The sequence below is a fragment of the Acomys russatus genome, chromosome 23 (genome assembly GCF_903995435.1).
Source record: "Acomys russatus chromosome 23, mAcoRus1.1, whole genome shotgun sequence".
Lineage (NCBI taxonomy): Eukaryota > Metazoa > Chordata > Mammalia > Rodentia > Muridae > Acomys > Acomys russatus.
Genome location: NC_067159.1, coordinates 42,400,107 through 42,422,444, shown reverse-complemented (window position 1 = coordinate 42,422,444; position 22,338 = coordinate 42,400,107). Strand labels below are relative to the sequence as shown.

General features: G+C 36.4%; 1 protein-coding gene across 2 annotated transcripts in view; it reads right to left on the bottom strand.

Annotated features, from left to right (window-relative positions):
• Unc5c (unc-5 netrin receptor C) overlaps positions 1-22,338 on the bottom strand; it is a 351,840-nt gene that overhangs the window by 304,025 nt on the left and 25,477 nt on the right. The gene's annotated exons all lie outside the window — the stretch shown is intronic.

Sequence of the window (22,338 nt, the reverse complement as noted above, 5' to 3'; positions counted from 1 at the left end):
CTCACAGCCACAAATCCCAGAAGTTGTAGGTCCTGGTTTTGCCTTGGAATAGGGATGAGAATCAGTGTTACTAGTTCAGGCCTTTGAAAGTGGTCTACCTGTTAGGACACTGAAATCAGTGATAGTGCAATTATATTTTACTTTCTAATTGCTTTTGCTTGTTTATAATGAGAAACATTTGTAACCAACACATACCAATTACTATTTAGGAAGAATGTGAATGACCCAGAACTCTGAAACCTGTACCATGATCTAACTAGGGCTTTTATTTTCTGCAATAAGAGCCAATCATTCTTGAAATACTATACTTATGTTATATGTGTAGCTTTACTAAATAAGTACATTAGAAGGAGCCTGCTTCCTGAGAAATTTAGCTATTAACAACTAGCTTGACCACTCATTTTGTAGAACAAAGGTAAGTTTTCCTCTAACAAATATCTATTGTAATAAGCATAGAAATGTTGATTACAAAAAAAAAAGAAATGTTGATTACTATTGTAAAATTAATAAGTTATTTGGATCTTGGATTTTTCTAATACTTATATATGGATTAACTGCTGAAATGATTTATAAATATTTTTTAAATTTAATTAATTTATTCAGATTACAACTCAATTGCTATCCCATCACTTGTATCCTTCCATTCCTCCTTCCCTGCCTTCCCTCCTTCCCACTTTCACCCTATTCCCCTCCCCTAGGTCTATGACTGAGGGGGATCTCCTCCCCCACTATATGGTCATGGGCTATCAAGTCTCATCTTGGTAATCTGCTTATTCTTTTTTTGAGTGCCATCAGGCCCCCTAACCAAGAGGAGGTGGTGAAATATGGGGCACCAGAGTCCATGGCAGAGTCAGTCCCTGCTCTCCACATAACTGTGGAGAATGTCCTGAGCATTGGCTAGATCAGAGTAGGGGTACGATGTTTACTCCTTGTATTGTCCTTGGTTAGTGCAACAGTTTGAGCAGACCCTCCGGGCCCTGATCCACCCATCACGATGTTCTTCTTGTAGGTTTGTAGGACCCTCTGGGTCCTTCTATTTCCCCATCTCCTATATTTGTCTTACCTAGAGTCCCAGTGGGATGTCCTAAACTATAAGTTGTACAAATATCCTAAAAAAGGAGTCAGAAAATCCTAGCAACAGTCAGAGGATCTAGGGTTCTTCGTTTATTATCATTCATCCTTCAGGATTCAGCCTTGAGGCAGTTTTCAATTTCACAGTTGATACCAATCACCTTTGAAAATATCTTCACAATGGTGAATAACTTCTTCCATGAAAACACACACACACCACCACCACCACCACCACCACCATCAGCACCCTGAACCTTCTTTCTTCTTATATCTAAAAAGGAAATGCTCATTCTCAATTAAAACAGCCACAGTAAAAGGTGACTTATTCATTTTCTCTTGACATTCTGTTGACAAATGAAGTCACTGAGATGTACAGTCCCATTTGATTGTTTTCATGGTGGGATGCCATAAACTGAAGAATGCTGTACTTGGTAACGTGTTTACTCCTTACTGCTCACTAGCTCTGATGGAAGAACCAAATGGACATTCATACTTGACATTCCAGGAAAGAAGGAAGTATTCCAATTCTTCTATCTGAGTTGCTTATTGCCATTTATTTCACATAGCCCATCTTATATTTTGGAGGCTAGCATCCCATTCAGTCAGAACAATCTCATGGAGATTATATAATGCTGAACACAGGCTTCACTTTGTGCTTAAAGTCCTCGCTATATGTGAGCTATCATTTTGTTATTATTTTAAAAACAATAATGCAACACTTAGTTTCATTGTATGGAATATTTGACAAAAATCACTTCCATAATTTTCTTTTAGGACAGACTAGATATTTTGGCTTATGCTATTTTGAATATTGTAGTTGTAATAGCCATTACTAGAATCTTTAACATTCGTGTCCCACAAACATTTCCCCATGTAGCATATTCAATAGTTTCTAAATGATGCCTTGCCTTCTCACTGTCCTTACGATATTCCATCTCTGTTCTTAACTTTAATCTTTCAGATCTTACCTTCTTAGTCAACAAAAATATTTTGCTCAAATGTTTCCCAATTTCTTCTAAGTTGTAATTATATAACAACGTATATTTCTCTGTTTCAGCATTAATAGGCTGGTTGTTTACTTTTGCTATAACTTATTGTCTGTTAGGTTCATCTGACATAATTCTTCTAATGGAGCAAAGTCACTGTTTTTTCTAATAACAGCATTGGGTTTTATCAGTACATAAGGATTCTGAAAAACTGGAAGCCACACAAATTGAAAACTTTAGCAACTTTTTAAAGTTATATATATTTATTTATTCATTCTGTGTGTGGTTACACACACACATACACACACACACACACACACACACACACTTGCTATAGTGCATACCACACCATGGCATAATAGGAGTGTGGCAAAAAGACACTCTGTGGCAATTAATTTGTCAGGCTGAACCATCCTCCTGCCCCAAACTTGGTGACTTTTAAAGAGATGCAAAAACAACAGAGCGCCCACATGACTATCATGTGCTGCATTATGTTTCTATCCTTTTACTTGAATATGCCAAACCATCTGACCAACTCAATAGAAAATTTTTAACCTCATCTCCTCTCTACTCCTCCAAACTCTTCACAGCTGTCAACCATCTCAGCCGTCCCACTCTCTCCCTACAAACAGGTTATACTCAATGGAAAATGTCAGAAGTGTCCTCAGTGAAACAGAGAAAATACAGGACCTGCTGGCATTTTCTTCTCTTTCACCACTGTCCTTAGCTGTTAGCACATCAAACTAAGAGGAGCTTCAAATTTACATCAGTCAATCACCACTATCTAATAGCACTGGAGTCCTGAACAAATATAGCCTACAGCTTCGCAATGTGAGATTTGATCTTAACCCCACTTACATTACACAACAAAGCAAGGCTTCTGTTCTTAAAGTCTCTGTGCCCTTGTCTATTCAACAATGAACATCCTGTGCCGGGCAGAGGCAGAGCCCTTTCTGCTCCTCTGATCCTTCGAAAGGCTTTCCCATTCCTCCCAGCCTTTGACAACCGTGGCTTTTCTCCTGGTTCCACTGCAAATCACACTTTCTCTGAACAACGTTATCTGCCACTCAGCTTTAAATATGGTGGAAAAAGAAACTAGACTCCTTTAGCATTTCTTTAATTTCCTGCTTTCAAATCCCCAGTTGTCCATATGGGGCAACCATCATGACCCACACCTGTGGCAGCCATCCATACTTACCATATGAATCACCTCTTTGTAACCTAACAAGTTAACATCACTCCTGAAAACCAGTTGTCAGGATTTCAAACCAAGACAACTGGTATCACAAATTTAAGGTATGCTGATTTTATCTACTGTTTAAAGGCAAGTCAATTCTTTTTTTTAAAAAAATCAAGCTTATAAACATGATAACAGTTGAACTATAGTTTTAAAAACCATGTTGACACATTACAACAGGGATTGATAAAATACCCATTTTGTGAAAATAAAATGAAAAATTACAAAATGATTAATTTTTTTTGTTTGTTTGTTTTTCAAGACAAGGTTTTTTTCTGGTTAGCCTTGGCTGTCCTGAACTCTCTTTGTAGACCAGGCTGGCCTCGAACTCACAGAGATACACCTGCTTCTGCCTCCCTGAGTACTGGGATTACAGGCATGTGTCACTGCAGCCTGATGATTAATGATTCTTAAGTTGGATTTGTTAATTATTCATAGGTAAAAACAAAGTACATACATGCTGAAATTCAATATGATGTTTTGATTTGTGTATTCACTATATGATATTTAAATAGGTTGAACATATCCACCTGTTCATATATTATTTTCTTCTTTTAATATGTTGAAAATAAAATTATATTTTCCCTTTTCCTTTCTTCAGCATCTCCCATGTACACCTTCACTGAACTCTTTCAAATTCATGGCCTCTAGACTTCTTAATAAAAATATATACTGTGTTATATATGTTTGTGTGTGTATATATATATATATATATATATATATATATAGTGTTACAAGGTAGTAATATACATGCACGTATGCATATACTCAGATTAATCATCGATGACATTCTTTGTCTTTTGTCAAACATTCAGCTTTATTTTAAAGATGATCTTCCTATACTATTTATGATATTATGGCTTTGTACAATATTCTCTTCTAAAGTATGTTAAATAATTACTATACTTTATAATTATTTAAAAAGCAATTAAATATAATCACAACATTTCCCCTGTTCCTTTCTTGAACAGCTCTTTTGTGACCCACTTTTTTTCATGGCCTCTGGTCTCTTTTTCTTTCCCTAATGCCTGTCTCCAAGGCTGTTTAGCCTATATATTCCGGATACTCTTTAAAAATTCAAACTGAAAATGCTACTGTGACTAGAATCAAACAGCAAAATCAGAAAACACCTCTTAGCTTTAGAATTGTGATTCCTGCTTCAAGTTGATTATCAGAAATTTATTTCAATTATTCAGTATCATAGAACAGTAGCAAAGGACCAACTTATAACCTCCAAAATATAGCCACCCTGGTCCGGGTCAATAGAACGTGGCAAACAAGAGGCCGATTCAAAAATCCCTACCCAATTTCCTTCCACAGCCAGGTCTTTATGTGCGAGTAGTCACGGAAAAGATCCTAAAAAAATAAACTGTGGAAACATTTCAGTAACTTAATTGGGACTTTGCAAGGCTCTCAAAGCCTGCATTGTTACAGCCCCCTCTCATCAAAGACCATGATTCAACTTCGGGAATGGGGCTATTCAAACCCTTTAGCCATATATCTCAGGAATTTACTTCCTAATTACGTTGTATGCCTTATAAACACTTTGTTTAGTCATTGGGTGGCACGATATTTTAAGGGGCTACAGCAAATTGGTCTGACTACTATTTTGAAAAGCTCTTCCTGAGCACTTGTCATACACTTTGGTTATAGCCTCACATTGCATTTTAGTTCTGAAAAATATAGTGATCTACTGATAAATTTATCATTTGCTATGCTGCAAAGAAACTCTATGTATACATAGCATTAGTTATTTTTCAGCATAAACTGATAAAATAATTTCCTTTACTTTCTCAAGGCTCTTTGTCGTCAGTGGAAAGATATTGGAAGATAGTAAAGTTAAAAGTTATATGTGTAGATGGGCCTGTGGATATTGTTTTGTTAGTAATTTCAAAAATAAAGATCTGGGAGAGAATGGATAGAGCTTACAGAACTCCACCCCAAAACCTTGGCCTTTTAAAAGCCACATTTGACATTCAGTAGCAAAATTAATCACAGGAAAATCAGAGCCTGGATAAAATAGATACTGTTTCTTTCCCCATGAAAAATGTCCAGGACCCAGGGCCAGTGTCATCCCAGCACTCCATTTAAATTCAGGAAGTAGTGAAACGGCAAATGCCAGAGTTTCTACCAGAAGTGAGAAAGTATGTATTTTGGAAAGAAGTATACTATCATAGTTTTTATTTTGCCTTTATCTCTGAGCAAGTGGAGGGGTAGATAAAAGGAACTCAGGGTTACTTAATTTCAACTGTGAAGAGAGTCTACAGTGCTTTCTTCTTGAGTCTTGACAAAGCACACAAGGTCTTTAATGTCAGATGAGGAGAGTAAAAGTACTTTGGAAGTAAAGTAAAATCTCTAAGTAACTGCAACACATTCAACTCTGAGACAATATGTGAGATGTAATGCTATGACAGTTGTTTTAATTTAAAAATTCAATTATTGTTATGTGTCATAATGTGTGGATGTACATGCCATGGCATGCATGTATTGGTCAGGGGACAACTGTGCAGAATTTATTCTCTCCTTCCATCTTTGCATGTTTAGGTGGGGAACAAACTCCGCTTACTAGATTTGTACAAGTACTATTACTGAGTGAGCATCTCCATAGACCAACTAATGTATTTTTATTTAGAATGTTGTTTTTATGTGCTTCAGAATAGTAATCATGAATATGGTATTTCACCAATGCCACAGTACATTCAATTAAAATATGCCACAACCTATGAACATTATCTGACATTGTTTGCCCCTACGTGACCATGAGTTAAACATAATACACATTAGTAATTTGTTCTGCCACATGCATGTTTTAAAAGCGATGTTTTGAATGGAATGTGTTGCAATAACATATTACATAGAGACTTGCATTAAAAATTCCAGCATGGTTCATAAGGTTAATTGCTACAGAGAAATAGGAAAACAAGCAAAATGACTATAAAGTTGCCCTAGACAGATGTAAAATCTGGAAAAAAAAATCAAACACTATTAACTTAAGTAATCTGGAGTTGTTAAACAATTATACTGCATTAAAAATATAAAATGCTTTCTTCCACATAAGAAAGTGAAATTTTTTTAAAAAAATATGTCCAATTTTCCTCTAATTACTGTGTTATGTTGAGTGTGAGTATACTAAAAACTATAGCACAATATGTGAGTGATACGAATGATAAACCACACTTGTATGCTAAACCCTAAGCTGTCTATAGTTTACCAGAATTTTATTGTGAGTTTAAGAGTTAGAACTCTGAGAGTATTTGAAAACTTAATGAATGTGTCACCTTTTCTAGTTTTAAAGTTTTACTGAAGTGAATCTGAGAATAGGTCTAAAAAGAAAGACCAGAGAGTAGTAATCATTTTAACTTCTAATGAAGTAATTGCCAGATACGCAGAAAAGTGATCATCTATTTAAACACACCAGGAAGAAATGCTAAAGTAACGATGCACAGTAGGCAACCGAGAGAGTTAAACAACAGCTGAACACTCTGGAATGTCTTGTGGCAGATGAACAGTCTAGCACTGGAAATGGCTTCACCGCCACTTTTTCTTAATTCCCTTTTTAATTGGTCCCGCTATTATCATTTAAAAATATATCTTTCTATATAGGATTGGCAACAAAACAGTTTCCCTTTCCTAAATGAATTTTCCCCCTCATACACTTATAACATTGAGCAGATCCCATGGCCTCAGCTGCTCCTAGTTTAGCCTTCACCTTGTAAACCTCAAGTCCTCTTTTGAGCTTAGCCATCACGTTGATGCTGAGGACACCAAGTCACGATCTATAGCTTTTTCTTCCTTCCTGATACAGTTGTATACTTCTGATATGCTGACATCATTTCCACATCAAGACCCCTCAACTGTATCATCCATATAGTCTGCTTGGCTTTGTCAATGGTGGGTATTATCATTTCTCTATCTTCATGCTCACAATGCCACCATCAGCTCCAACCACTACAGGTAACCCCACTTCCCTGGATCAATGTGAACTCATCAATTCAGTCTAAAACTGAAGCTTAATGTGTCTTCTAGAATATCTAAACTCACCCTTCTCATCCCTGGAGCCCTCATATAAAGACTTTAAAAACATTGTTGCAGCTTGGATCTATTTTTCTGATAGGTTCTAAACTATTCTCACTATGTATGATTTTCTTTATGCAATAAAATATAAGTTGAGGAAAACAAAGGTCCTGGACCCACCACACTGCTTTGAAAAAGATGTGTGTCAGCTCCAATAGTTACTAGATTAACTAGTCTTAGAACTAATTATTTGCCCTGTGTTATCTATTCCCTCCGATAGCATGGGTTATGAAGCACTATGAACAAATAGTGCCCAAGATAAGTGCTCTATAGATGGCTGTCATTGTCATTGTCACTATGTCTACTTCCGTCATTAAATGCTAACAGCTCTCTATAGATACTAGATGACAAGACTAAATCCTCTCACTTTCAACAGATCACCTACACTCTGTACAGTTTCCAAATGCAAACATTTGTCCAGATAGTAGTATTAATAACATATATACTTTTATGGGGGTGGGGGAAAGGGTGGGAGGGAGCGAAGAGCAGGTACAGGGAAGAAGTATGAAACCTTTGAACTCATCCCTTCTACTTTTGGTGATTCCTGATTTTCCTCTCTTCTTCAGATTTATTTCCTTTCTCTCCATTTAAAAAAAAAGTTACTCCTTTTAATGACTTACTCTGTTTTTATTTGTTCTCAAATAAGATGAAACAAGTCACAAGTTTATGTCTCTAGAAGCTTCAGAAAAAAAAATAATAAAAGGACTGCCCAAATAAACTTTGAAGGAATTGCGTGTTGTGCCACTTGGAGATTAGCATTAAATATTTAGTGAGCTCTGAGATGGCCTAAAGACTTTTAAACATGGTGTCTTAAATTTCCCTTTAGAAGCCAACTGAGGGCTAGAGAAGAGTATTCCAGGGTTGTAAGCACAACTTTTAATTTTAAAACTGATATAGAAATAATTTGTTGCATAATTCCAAATTTTAAAATTGTATTCAAGTAGATCCCAAACAATTGACACCACACAACCCTTGTGTTTCTATCAGATCTGAAGCTCAAACTATGCTATGATGCGATAACAAAGACTAAAGTCTTATGGGACACAGCTCTGGCTAACTGTTAGCACACTTGTCTACCTTGCACCAGATGCCGAGTTAACTCTGCAGTGTAGAAAACAAGAACATATTTAGTTATGTTTCCTGTTGACTAATGCAGCTTTATCAATGAAGACTCAAAATAGCCAGAGAAATTATGTTTTAAAAACTAAGAATATTAAAGTTCTTACACTGTCAACTCTTATTTTTCAATGTAGTGATTGACGTTATAGTTAGCATAATTAAGCAAAGAAGTAAAACCAGGAACTGATGGAAGTTTTACTATATGTGTCCTCATCCACGGACTGACTCCTTACTGTCATCTGTAAATCTAGGCTCCTCCGCACACACTTTTCAGCCTATAGCGCCTAAGGTCCAGATTCTCCTTTATGGCTGGTAAACAAACCCTACCTTTACTCATATGATACACCTTCTACACTAAAGCAAAGCAAAGAAAGAACATAATGGCATAAAACAAATGAGGAGACTTAATTAAAAAAAAAAAAAAATAAAAATAATCTCAAGACTGACACCCAGTCAATTTGGGTGTCAGATAACGTAAATAATGGAACCACTGCTGCTTGAGATATTATTTAAAATGTAAGCACCCTGCTAGCAATTCAATTAAAAAGTAGTTATGACCATATAGATTGAAGATAATTAGTATATAATTAGTGAGTTGAGAGGAGCACTTTTCAGGAAATGTTGGCTTTATGTTTGCTCATTTACTGTAATTCCCAGTAGATCCTCATACTCTGTGCTAGAATAGCAGGTCATTTAAATCAAAATGGCCATTGTATAATAACTAAACATGAATAATAGAAATAATAGAAAATAAAATTAAAAATAGTAACCAGTGGTATTTGTGTCTGTGCTGTCAGTTGGATTTTAAATAATTACAACATTCTAAATGAAGAGCAATCTTGTCTTTATTTTCATAGACTATAATATTTCAAGGGAGATTTTTGTTTCTCACCTGTGAAATACTTGACTAGTAAAAGGCAAGAAAAAAGTATAAACTTTTATCTATATTTTATTGAAGACAGAAAATAAAAATTATCCTAAAATACAGCAATATGTGATTTAAAACAGCAATGCCACATAAAACATCACTTTGCTAAGGATAAGTCTTTTGTGTTGGTTTCCCAAATCCTCCTTGATAGATTTTACTTAATAAATTTTATTAGGTATGTATTTATTAAAATTGAGAACATTTTACTGTTCTTTTATGAATGCTTCACTATAGTAGTTTACTATTATCAAGTAAATAGTTATCTTCAGAAGCCAGGATTAGAGTCCATTCAACTAGACCACTAGAGGGCAAGCAACACTGAGCTCAGCTATAACATGTGAATGAGCATAACTGTAGTAACTCGTAGGTACTTCTATGTAATACTCTCTTCCTCCCTTCTTCCTCTATTTTTTTTTTATGTACAACTCTTGCATCACTGTACACTGTTGATATAAGATTAAAGTCCAATAAACCTCCAATGAGCCTTGTTTCTCTTTAGTGTATGAACAATTTTACACACAGACATGTTTGAAATGTTTAATATACTCATTAAAGACTTTCTTCCTTAGCAATTCACCTTCAGTTTGTCATTGTAGGTAGCATGTGCTATAGTGAGATCACATACACACTGTTGATGTACAAGTTGGAGATGTGTGCCTTAAACTCTCTCATACTCAACATCAGAGAACTACTTTGATCATAAGGAATATTAACAACAAAATTATAAATGGAACCTTTGATTATATCATATGAAAAGCTCAGTGGCATTGTCTAAAATTTGGCTAAACATTCTCCCAACTCAGTTTTTACCTTCTTTTACTGGATGGAGCAGCATTTGTACACAGAAATGTATGTGGTTGAGTTGTCAGAGATAATCAAGTCCTTTTCAGGTCTCCATTAGCCATGCCCCGAGAAAGGGGTGAAGTGATTTCATAACTTCTGATCAATAGAAAAGGACACTGATACCCTGGGGATATTGATTCAGAAAGACAGAAAGGAGAGCTGGGAAGCACTTTCAGTGATACAAGAGTTAATGATTTTGTGATTTATCCAAGAGAAACGCCCTACAACCTTTGGTAATTGCAAGACAGAGAGAAGCACTGCTGGCCCTGTCTAATTAGCAGGAGCCAAACCCTAGCACCATAAACAGAAGATTAACAGTCCTTGTATGTGTGTTGGGATGAGCTGGGGGGTACTTGCTCTGTAAAGAAAGAATACTTAAATCCTTGCTAATCTTGGGATCAAAAAACATTTACCTTAATACATTTATAGTATTTTAGATAAGCCAAGCCATCTCTGCTGAATTTTTAAGGGAAATCAGTAACACTTTAAGTATTAAATTCTCAACATAGTTAAAACAAGTATTGGGGGGAGAAGTCTATAGAGATATAACATTCGCAACCTTTCACAACCAAACAACAATCTTTATATAACTGAGGGCATTTTCCAATATTTAAGTGAATCTTTTCACCTAGAAAATACCAGCACATGGCAGAGCTGAATCAGTTCCTGGGTCCATCCACACACAAGTGAGAAGTCCCTACTAAGTGCACAAAGAGCCCTCCTTAAATATTTCCTTTTATGTGATAGATACGCAGCAAAAGGTGGACATTTGATTCTGAGAGCACAGCAAGAGCATGCGAGGACCTGGTTTGTTAGGAGACCCAAAGACGGTTGCTGATGAAGCTCTGATCATGTTGGTGGGAAATGAAGGAAAAACAAAGAAGATATATTAAACAAGAGAAGAAGCAGTACCCAAGGACTGCATACCAAGTGCATGGAAAAATATAGCAAGAGAAGAGAATCTTGAGAGGTTAGCCTTGGCCAGAACAGGAAGGGCTCACAAATTCTGTCTACTGGGATCTACAATTTCCAGTGGCCAGTGTCAGTGTACTGATGACTGAAAGGTCCAAGTTGGAATTTGAGAGGCAAGTTTGTGAAAAATATGGAAATAAAACCACTTTTCCATTTTATACACATGAATGCACACACATGCACACACTTATACACTGGGTTGAAGGTACAAAGAAAAGACTAAAGCGAGGCAAGTATGCTTACTGAAAGTGACTGAGTAGGTTTTATTCAACCAAATAGCAAGGCAAAGTTCTCCTGCACAGTTAGTGATTGTTTAATTCCCTTCTGTCCAAACAGTGTTCTATGCAAAAAAGTACAGTCCATAGTTCTGGAAAGAGTCCATATGGCAATAGAGCTGAGGACTTCAAATTTCACTCTCACACACTTATGCCAATCAAGCCCCTGCCCCAGCAGTGTGCTTAACTAATATCTCTTTATAATATTAATATCTCAAATTTTACCAACTTTTACATGTCAATAGGAATTGAAAATGTTTTACCTGAACTTAAATTTGTCTTCTTAAGAACTGTGACCAATTAGATTTTCATTGATTTTTATTTCAGATATTGGGTATAAATATCATTTGCTACTACCTAATAAATTATTTTGCTTAAAGTAAATATGAACTTAATTTTTAAAATAATAAGAGTATTTTCAGAGGTGTTGCTCTAATACCATGGTGAATATTTTAAGGATGTGATAGTCTATGATAAACTTTCTATATATAAATTATGTATTGTATATGATATTTTGCCTCTGGGAACAAAAGAAAGTGAAAAATCAAATCCACACTCACAACCCTAAGCACCTATTTTTCTATCAGAGGTTAGCATGGCAACATCCACAAGTGGTTTGACAAATCTAGTCTTCGTCATGGTGTTAAATATGTAAATTACTCTGAGTGACCAAGGCTAAAAGCAAAGTGACAGTTGAGTGTGACTGCCATTAACTGTGGATCACATCCCTGCATGTAATGCAATTATATGGCAGGAAGCGACTAATGCGGGCTGTTCTGGTGGGAGAGGGGAGAAAATATTGAATTTTTCTTAATCTATTTATGTCTTGAAGTAGGGGCATTAGCTAGATGGAGGTTCAGCATGCCAGGCAGCCTCTTGTTTGGTGTGCTAACTGGTGCCTCCATTCATAACGTGATAAGAAGGTAATGGTTAGGGAAAAAAAAATACATTATAATCCTGCTGAGCCAGAGGGCAATTTTCTGTTATCAACTTCTCTTCTATCACACCAGCCATGATATAGACAAAAATCTTTCAGACTCATGCAGCTCTGCTAGCATTACTAAGCATGGACATTACTTCTCTTTTCCCCTCCTGATATAAACATGTTGAAAATCTCAAAGTAAACTATTAATATCCTCACAAGTTCAAACTTGACATATTATCAAGACACATGAACAGGATATATAAACATCTCTCAGTGTTTTGTTTATATTTATAAATGAGAAATAGATGACAGATAGGTGATAAAAATAAATGATAGAAGATAGGGACAGACAGACAGGTGATAGAAAGAACCAAATGTAAGAAAGAGGTAGATGAACAAGGTTGGGTGCTAGGCAACATCGTCAATGAAGCTTGGCTTTTAAATACTCTGGGAGTTTGAAGATTCAAGCATAAGTATATTTTTCTTGGATGCAATAGATGGTTAGCCATCATGACAAGTCTCTTAATGTGTATCTAACTTGTTTCGACAGTTAATTTGTTTTGTGAGTACACAGATTTTAATTTTTGAACTGATAAGCTGCTTGCCTGACAACTTGAACTTTAAAGCGCATCACTTATATAACGCAGGGCTCTATAAATACGTGCTCTCCTTTGGGCGAATTGTCCACTTTCAAGTCAATGTCAAATCTGTTAACTTGGGCACAGATAAACTCCCAGTTTCTGAACACAGCATTTTGATAATCACCAGTTATACATCTATCACTTTCCCAAAGTCTGTTTCCCTATAATGTGTTTGTGCAAGACTAACATTCAAGAATTATCAACAGTATATAATAACCCAACACCAAACCTACAACAAAGAAGCTTGATATGTTACAGAATGGCTCAGGTATGAAATGAACATTTGTGTTAATTTATATTTATATTATATATATTATAATTATATTTATATTTAGTTTGTATATCTAAATTCAGGCAAAACAGGAAAGTAATTTTTCTTATTATCTTATCTAGCAGGAGTTTTATTTAACAGGATGTATCTTAGCACAAACACAGACACAACACAAAAATCATTTGTAACAAGTCTTACTTTTAGAGATCACAGTTTTCTGTTCAAGAACTGACTGGGGGCTTCAGCCAAGTGGAAATTGGCAGAATCAAGAGAGAGATGGATTAAGATCTCTCAGAAATATGTGCAAACATTAGCCAAAACTTCCCTGCAATGTATACGTGCATTGACATGGAATGTGTAAATATATATTTTATTAAAATTATACTAAAATTTGTAAATTATCCCTATATACTCAAGTAAAAAGTAATTATTTGTACATGCATTTGGACTAGATTTCCCCCTACAAAGTACTTTCTTTCTCCCAATATTATGCTATAAAGGCTTACCCATAATTTCAGAGTACAGTTTTACAATAGGCTCATTGTACTCAGTTAATTGATTTGAATGCTAATAAATTATAGATAGACATGGTGGTGCACACCTTTAACCTTAGGACTTAGGAGGAAGATACAGGTGGATCTCTGAGTTTAAGGCCAGCTTGGTCTACAGAGCACACTCCTGGTCAGCCAGAGATATACAGGAAACCCTCTGCCTCTGCCTCTGCCTCTGCCTCTCTCTCTTCTCTTCTCTGTCTCTCTCTGTCTCTCCGTCTCCCTCTCCCTCTCCCTCTCCGTCTCCCTCTCCGTCTCCCTCTCCATCTCCCTCTCCGTCTCCCTCTCCGTCTCCCTCTCCGTCTCCCTCTCCCTCTCTTTCTCTCTCTCTCTCTCTCTCTCTCTCTCTCTCTATATATATATATATATATATATATATATATATATATATGTGTGTGTGTGTGTGTGTGTGTACATATATATGACTTTGCCATAATAAATATTTAACATTATGTATAATTAAAATATATACTATATTACTACAATGCATTATATATTATATAATTAAAAGTTAATATATATTAAAATCTGAAAATACATGACATGGAATAAAATATCTTGAATTGACCTTGAATGGATTCTTATAGAAGTGTCTAAAATACACAATCTGATTAAAGATTCTAAATGTAAAAAGAAAAATGAAATTATTGACTTTGACATATTATTCTTTAATTTCAACAACCTTTGTTTCCCTGAGTATCAGAAGAAGGGTACACACGTGCATGACCATCAGTCTAAGTGAAACAACTAAGTTGGAATCTCAGTGGGTAGTGTTGGAGAGTGAAAATCAAATGCTTATTTTCTGAGACATCCTAGCAGCTGGTGAGAGCTCGTGGACAAACTTGTTTGTGCATACCTAGCCTGGTCAGCTGCCCTCTGCAGGGTGCACATGGGAGCCTTCCAAATGGAGAGAATAATAGGATTGCAAAATCTCTCCCTGCTTCAACAGCTTCCCTAGCACTGTCCCCAAGTCCTTGTGCTCATCAGCCTGGAGAATCACTGTCACATCACTGCCTGCATCTGGTGTTTATCTTCTCAGAGAGCCAAGCGACAGAAGGTTACATTTCAACCACACATTTGAAGATCTTTTCTTGGAATGATACTCCCTGTGCCCTGAAGGACTGACAGTGGGTGCCACACAAGGAGAACAGGAGGAAGAGAATCAAAGCCTCCAGGATGGAGGATTACAGGCAGTGCCATGACGTGCGAAGACTCAGAATGGTTCATGGCTCAGGAATTTACTGCTTGTCTCTTGGTTAAGTGGATGCATAACATCAACATCTATTTTACCTGCCACACAGGCTAATTATAGAGGCTGAATGACATAACATGTTAACCTTGCTTTCTAAATAATGAACCAAGGAACAAAATACTAATCCTCATAACTATCACGAAAATACTTAATTGGAATTCAAATTCAAGACGCTATTACTTCTTAAATAAACCCAGAGACCTATTTCCTCCAAATCTGATATTTACTTTTTTTATGCTTTCATCTTCACATTTTTATCCCTTATATCTGAACATGAGAGTGAGTTAGCTTATAATTCCCAGTACCTGAAACTGGAGTTACACTTTAGGCATAGGTATATGATATATATATGTATATGTATATATATATATATATAATATCACATATTCTATATCTATATAGATAGGTATGTCTGACTAAGCGAGACCTGAAACACAAGTGCACAGAGGTGAAAGGAAAAGAAGTCATTCCAGTTTTTATCATAAACATACACAATGTCTAAGTTTGAACAAGTACAGAATCAACAAAAATAATCAGAACAAGTGCACTTAAAAGTATGATGCAAGAAACATTTAAACTAGCAAGCTAATATTATTTCCAACTTTACATTGAAAAATATTTCATTATCATAAAAAGATAGAGTTGGGTCACATCAATAAGAAGAGACATATGGTCATTTTGGCAAGACACCATTTCTGTTAGGGGGTCCAAACATGTTCTTTATGAGAAAGTATCATCATCGGCCACAAACTCTGCATTTCAGCAGCATTTCCAAACATACTGTAAATTATGATAAGTAAGTCATTGAGTCTATGATTTAGGTGTTTTTTTTCCCTTCAAGCAAAAGATAATGTTTGCTCCAAAAAGAATAAACCAGTACACAAATCACATTTATAAACTCTGCAAGCTATGTGAGTGACTGTAAAACATCTGGGAGATGTTAGAGGCTGCGTTAACTCTAATCAGGAACCACATTATGGCAGAAGGTTTTTTTCCTTTTTCTTTTTCTTTTTTTTCTTTTCTTAATGAGGAGTAAAGCCTGATAGTGAGTGTGTTACTCAACACAACCCTGCAGTCTTTGTCTGATAAAGCACCAGAGAGGCTTGGCCCTGCCAGATTTCAGAACTAAAGCAAATATCTTCGTTTATACTTGGCCAGTTGGCCAGAGTGTTCCTGGAGATGGTGCCTGAGAAACAAGGCCCATTCTCTCACTCTAGATAAATCACAGTCTGCCACGTACCCAATATTTACATTTAACAAGATCCTTCTCCCTTTCTTCTTGCCACACTCCATTTATCCATGAACAGAGAAACCAGAACAGAGGTCACTAAAGATAAAACTTGACATGAAACAATAAAACGGAAAGTTCGAAGCCTAGTAATGATGCCATTAAATCCAAACAACATTAAAACTTATTTTAAACATATATCCTTTTAAAGAAAACTGTACGGTCTGATTTTTTAAAATGTACAAATATGGGGAAAGGCCAATAAAATTGACTCTACCTTCATTAGCTTTCCTAGGAAAAGACTTAGTTATCATTTTCAATATATCAGAGAAATATATTTTAGCTATTTCACCTTCAATAACTATATTTTAATTTAATTTATATACAAGTAATCAAACAAGATTCACTTTTTATGATGCTCAAGTTCAATGCATAATCAAATAGAATCTTAATAATTAATATTTGCTAAAAGTGATTGCTATCCTAAGAGCAAGGACTTCATCGACATTTTCACACACTATTTTCTCAAGAGATATAAATGAGGCTCCATTGAGGAGTGTACTGACTTGGGCATCATGGTACTAGAGGATTAAAGGTGAAGCCTCTTTTGAAATGGAGGGAGAGAGAGAGAGAGAGAGAGAGAGAGAGAGAGAGAGAGAGAGAGAGAGAGAGAGAGAGAGAGAGAATGTATGTGTTAATAGGGGCCTAGCAGGGCTGAGCAGTTCCATCTTTAAAACTAAACTTTCAGGCTTACCACTTCTGACCTATCTCTTCGTGGTTAAATCAACACATGGTGGTATTGCTTTAGGTCATACAGAGAAAAACCAAGAGAGCTAAAGGGAGCTTTATGGCAATTCTTAGGTGGATCCTGCTGAACTGTAATGGCTAACTGAAAAAAAAAAAAAATCCCAGTAATTAATACAAAGCACTTCAGAAATGGGAATGGGTACTCGGGTGTGAGAGCAAGGCTGGAAACTCCCAGAGGATCAAAATCCATTTGTAGAGAGAAAACAGAGACCTGCCTTCAGGCCATGTACCACCCTCATCATTTCAGTGTGATTAAATGATTTTCTTCCTTTATAGACCATAAAATAGACTAGCTTATCTCATTATCAAACCATCACCATTGCTTCTGCCCAATGTCCCAAAATATTGCTTCTCTTAGTCAGAAAACTTCACTGGAAAAGAAAATGCCATCAAACACACACCCTCAATGCTCTCATCCACCCATGCTCTGCCACTAAAAAAAATTAAAACAAACCCAAAACAACTTTTCATCCTTCAAACATTGATTTGTATAGTGTGTTGACAGGAATGCTTTACACTAACTTAGAATCAACCCACACGTCTAACTACTTTCCAGCGCCAATACTTTTCTATATCAATACGAGGGATGGAATTAATTGGAGAGTGTTCATTAATTCTGTTTTAATTATCTTGAGTTCACAAGGGAACCAGAAAGGAGAGACATCATGGATTTCCCATGTCTTCCCATGTCTGCCCTACTTACCTTCAAACCTAGATTGCACACAGAGCTAAAGTATTTTTGTCTTGCAGATGCTTGCATCTTTCATAGAGATTGTTTATTAAAAAGGTCATAGTACACACTGACTTAATAATGAAGGAGAGCCACTCCCAGAAGAACAATTAACCCAGACATCTCCAGTGCCTGAAACCCTGGGAATTATCTAAAACCATCCTAGAACCAATGCTGAGATTGTTTCCTGCATTTGCAGGAGTCCCTATTCACCTTCTAAAACCTTTGAGAAAAATAAAAGATTAAAGTCGCAAGGGGTTAAAATGACTTTCCCAAAGTAAAAGAATTTGGTAAGTCTGTACTTGACAGATATTTCTACATCATTTTTCTGAACCACATGGCTTCCTCATACAGAATATGAGCTACTGTTATAGGTACAACTTTGCTGTGTCATTGTTCCAAATTAATACAACTAACATAAAAATGACGATGTTTATCATAATACATAAGCAAAGGATTAACATTAAGCCTTTAAAAACAATGTATAAGTCATTGACTCACTGTATTTATTGGCATTATAGTGTTTACAGTGACTCCAAAATTTAAAAAATGGTTTTTAAAAAAAGTGCTCTTAGAAGATTCTGAACTTTGATTTGAATGGTTTTATCCAAAGAGCTATACATTATTTCTTTGAATAAAGGATCAAAAATAGAGCATCAAACTCAGGTTTATGAGGTTACCAGAAACTATCTTCTGGGAAAATACTTTAAATCTATTTTTCTTTAATTGTCAATCTCTGTACTTTTCACTCCTTTATTGACTTACAAAGAGTCTCCTACTCCGACACTCCCCACAGAAACACTGATGAAGACAGCTACTGGTAACACATTTCCACAGACTGCTTGGCTTAAATGTTAGGCATTCATTTTCATGGTTCTGGAAAATGAGAGTCGGTGATACAGGTGTGGCAAGATTGGTTCATGATGAGGGCTTGCTTCCTGGGTATGTCCCACAACACCCGTCATTAGCACACATACTCTATTTCTTTGTTATGTCGCCTCAGTTGCCCTAGAACTTATGTTTTCCTGCTCTGGCTTCCTCAGTATTGAAATGTCAGGCAAGCATCATCATGCTTGGCGCCTACTCTTTTTATAGACACTCCAATAATTTAAGAATTTTACACTCGGAGTACATATAATACTAACTCCCTCTCCAGTGTCCCTCTTCCACAAACAGTCCTGTGGAGAATCATGGTGTCAGTCAGTAAGTTTGGAAGGAGAGAGGCATTCAATTCCTAGCAAACAAACATAGATAACAAAAACTGTGAGAAAGGCAGTAAACCCTCCATAATGAATTATCTGGATTCTACACATCAATCATAAGAGTTTTACAGTTTTCATTCCATTTTACAGTTGAGGGAATACATAGTCAAATAAAATGGTTAAAATATTTAAAAGTCACCATGATTTTTTATTTAATTTTCTCATTCGATTGATTCTTAGCTTAGTGATGAGAAAACTGTCAGTTATGCATTGTATAATTTAACCTAATGAACATCAAACTGAAAGTAAGTCACAAATACACATTTCCCCACTTTGGGAAAAGATTCCCAAGTTTCTTCCAGTAATTTATCTCTGGATCAATTATATTGTAGATACTAAATCATAATCAATTTTTCAAGATGATCTAGAAATGATTATCTGATTGAACAACTGCATGTGAAAACTAACCATTATTTGAACATTATATGGACATATAACATTTATGTTCAGACTTAATCTATTATGTTATATATGCAAAACATTATAAAAAGGAGATCCCAATGGGTCATATATATTGGCATGCTAAAAAGTGACCAGGAGCTATAATTGTTCTAATATGAAATACTAATATTTCTTTCAATAAAAATAGAGCAAATTTGATAAAGCTTATTGGGTAAAAGGGAGTAGGAGGAGAGATGCGTGATATTGTCTGTGAGAGAAGAGTGAGTCAGGGAGGAGAGGAGCCAGAGGCTCATTAACTACTATCATTTAATCCTTATGAAGGAGATAAGATGAAAATAATGCAGGAGGAATGTTGTGACTGGGAGAAATCAGTCTATTTCTAGACTATTTCTAGAGAAATTTTTTCTGTACTTTCCAAGTAGTCTTTAAAACACTTAAAGCACAGAGAGTCAACCGCCAAAATCATAGTGTATTGCACTGTCACCATTAACCTCTATACTCAGAGCTATTACAACCCCCTGCACATTTATCGAAATCACTGCCATATCATTTTTTAATGTTATCAGTCAATGTTATATCTTTATCAGCTGCTATAAGAGAGAGAAGATATATTCTGAGATATTTATTGTAATACTTGTTTTGCTCCAAAGACCCCGAAGTCTTTTCTGGTCCTGCACAATCCTGGCCACCAGAGTGAAGCATAAGATGGGAGAAGCCTCTCACTTACAGGCACGCTTTGTCCAACACCAATGGTGGCACTAAGTTCTGCTTAGTAGAAGAACTGGGCAGAGGCATTCTGCACAAGAGACTGAGAGAGCCACTCCCACTGAGGCAGTGGAGGACCAAAGGAGGAGGGCAAGCTTCAGCCTAATCTGGGAGCCGCCGAACACAAAATGCCATGCAGAGTTCTTCTCACTCTGAAGATGCCTGTCACGTGAAATTGCTCTTGACTGAGCAAAAGAGATTCTTCATAGATAGAAATGGTCTTTAGCATCCAATATCACAGCAGCTGGGGGATGTGTTCACTGAGCCAGTGAAGGAGATCAGAGCCCAGAAGAGAGAACCTCCACTACGGCCTCCACTCACGTGAGACCCACCACCAGCTTCTTTGAGGCACAACTGGTCATCTCTGCATGTAGACCTAAGGGCAGACTGGAAACTATAGGCAGAAGGTGTTCCGCAGGGGGTAGGAAGTGTGACTTGGCACCTGTGTGTGCAAAACACACAACTGTATTGTGGGACAAGAGAGTTGAAGTCACAAAGAAAAGTTTAAATTCAACAAGGTTTGTTACAGTGACAATGACACTGTAGTAGTTTAAATGGGGAGAATAAGATAATAACATGTGATTTGCAATTATGAATAAATTGATACAGTATAAAAATCACATATAACTTAATCATTAGAGTTCTAAGTTGAAAATATATAATAAATCAAGGTGCAATAAATGGCAAATGTATCAGTCATCTAAAAAGATTTTAAAGTCAAAGCCCACTCTCCACTCAATTGTGGAGAATGTCCTGTCCATTGGCTAGATCTGTCTGGTGCCCCATATTCACCACGTCCCCTGGGTGGGGAGGCCTGGTGGCACTCAGAGGAAGGACAGCAGGCTAACAAGAAGAGACTTGATACCCTATGAGCATATACAGGAGGAGGAGGTCCCCCTCAGTCACAGTCATAGGGGAGGAGAGTAAGGGGAGAATGGGAGGGAGGGAGGAATGGGAGGATACAAGGGATGGGATAACAATTGAGATGTGATATGAATAAATTAATAAAATATACTTTAAAAATTAAAAGATTTTAAAGCTTTAATTTAATGTCTGTTAAAGGTATTATTTCCCAGGAAAAGCCTGAGAGTACATGCACGTCAACTAAATAAGCAGCTAGAATTATATTAACACAGAGCTGTGGTTTTAAATTATAAATCATTGCTTTAAGTAATCACTAGTTTATATGCTTGGTTTATTCACAAGGCCAAACACCAAGTTCTGTACAACATTGTTCCTCACCTCCAGAGTATATTACTACATTTTACTTAGTGGTGGCCCAACCCAGGTCTGAGAAGCTTCAGTAAAATAGAGTTTAGGTAACTCTATTTATTCACCAGAGACCTAAATTCAAGGAGCAATAGCTGAACCCACAGCAAGGCTAAAGGATATTTGACTAAGGTTAAAAGTAGTGGGATCAGAAATGTTCCATCATCCCAGCCCTGAGTTTAGCTGTTTCACATGGACATATGACTGTTTTACTGGGGAGCCTCAGTTTCTTCCTTCTTAACTCTTCTCTGGATTGGGAAGACTAACTATGGAATTATGCCTCAAATACATATTATGTTTTAAGGAATAGAGACCATCATTACTGCTGCTGTTGGAAAGGAAGCATGCCCTTGAGAAGCACAGGCTACAGTCTGTAAGGCGGCTGGCAAATGTCCATTTGGATGCATGCTTTCTTTGGCCTGCCTTGCACAAGAAATTTCAAAGAAAAACAGACCTGGATTTTTTTTTTTTAATAATTAGAAACTGCCACCCTATTGGACCTATACACCTCTAAGGCAGACTTAGAAAGTTTTATTTTAAACAGTATTTATGTGTTCTGATTTGCCACAGTTCCCAGTGGTTTCCATCAGCTTACACCCAGCCCACTTACTCATGTGACTTCACTGTTCCCCGTAGGAATTGGAGCTTGTGACTGCCTGACTTGCCAAGGGAGTCTCAGACTCAAAAGCATGAAATATAAACCTGGGGTGGGGGAAGTGGAAGAAGCTGT